Source organism: Tupaia chinensis, unplaced genomic scaffold, assembly GCF_000334495.1.
Source record: "Tupaia chinensis unplaced genomic scaffold, TupChi_1.0 Scaffold000553_1, whole genome shotgun sequence".
Lineage (NCBI taxonomy): Eukaryota > Metazoa > Chordata > Mammalia > Scandentia > Tupaiidae > Tupaia > Tupaia belangeri.
Window position 1 is genome coordinate 533865 of NW_006160065.1, and position 1368 is coordinate 535232.

Below are 1368 nucleotides of genomic sequence, written 5' to 3' on the forward strand. Positions count from 1 at the left end.
CTTTTCTTCCACTTTGCCCCCAATTAAGTCAAAACTCTGATAAGCTGCAATTTAATCAAGTGCTTTCCTTCAGAGCACTTATCATCATTTATAATAATAATACAATCATTTATGTGATTAAATGTTCTTTTCTCAGGCTAGAGTGTGAGCTCCCTGAGGTTGGGAACTAAGTGAGCCATTGATTACCAGATATCCCCCGTGCTAAGCAGTAGCTGGCCCGTAATAGCTGCTGGAGAATGAATAAGTGAACGCAGAAAAAAAATGAGATTTTACTTACCGACTTCATGGCTGCCCTTTGCCGGTGCTTTGTCTTTAGAGATCGAATGTTACAAAGAGCCAGGCCCAACGTAACACCACTCAAATAGACATCATTTTCCCTGTTCGCTAATGACAAGCAGATTTGTCAATGCGTTTGTTAAATGTCAACATTGATTACTGCTCAAACATTCACCTGTGATGGGACCTTTCTAGACATGGGTGTGGTCATACTGCAACAGCATACCAGCTGGTTAATAAGCAGTTTGGCTATAAGAATTGCATGTACTAAGGAAAAAAGGGAAATGTACAGTCCTTATTAAAAGAAAACAGAAAGAGAAAAAGAGAGAGAGGGAGAGAGGAAGGAAGGAAGGAGGAAGAAAGGAATAGAAAGGAAGGAAGCAAACAGAAAAGACAGGATAAAGAAAGAAAGGAAGAAAAGAGAAATAAAGAAATGAAAAGAGAAAAAGAAACAGGAAAAGTGCTGCTAAGACACCATGCTCCATAGGATGGTACTCCAGGAAGGCCAAGGTTCAATTCTCACTCCAATCTAAAGGCCCAGTGTGGTTGTGTGTGCACCTGTCCAGAGACTCAGGAGCCTGAGACAAGAGGTTCACAAGCTTGAGGCTGACCTAAGCAACATGGCAAGATTCTGCCCAAAAAGAGTCTGCCATATAGTGCAGGTATTTGGTCATGATGGTAATGTAAAATGTGAAATTAATTTGAAAACTAAAAAAATAAAAAAGAATTAGGATCCCATCCCTCCCCCCCCCCCAAAAAAAAAGAGTCTGCCATATAGTGCAGGTATTTGGTCATGATGGTAATGTAAAATGTGAAATTAATTTGAAAACTAAAAAAATAAAAAAGAATTAGGATCCCATCCCTCCCCCCCCCCCAAAAAAAAAGAGTCTGCCATATAGTGCAGGTATTTGGTCATGATGGTAATGTAAAATGTGAAATTAATTTGAAAACTAAAAAAATAAAAAAGAATTAGGATCCCATCCCTCCCCCCCCCAAAAAAAAAAGAGTCTGCCATGCTGCACATGCCTCCCATCTGGGAGGCTAAGTCAGGAGGATCTTGACATAGTGAGACCTGGTCTTAAACAAACAAAG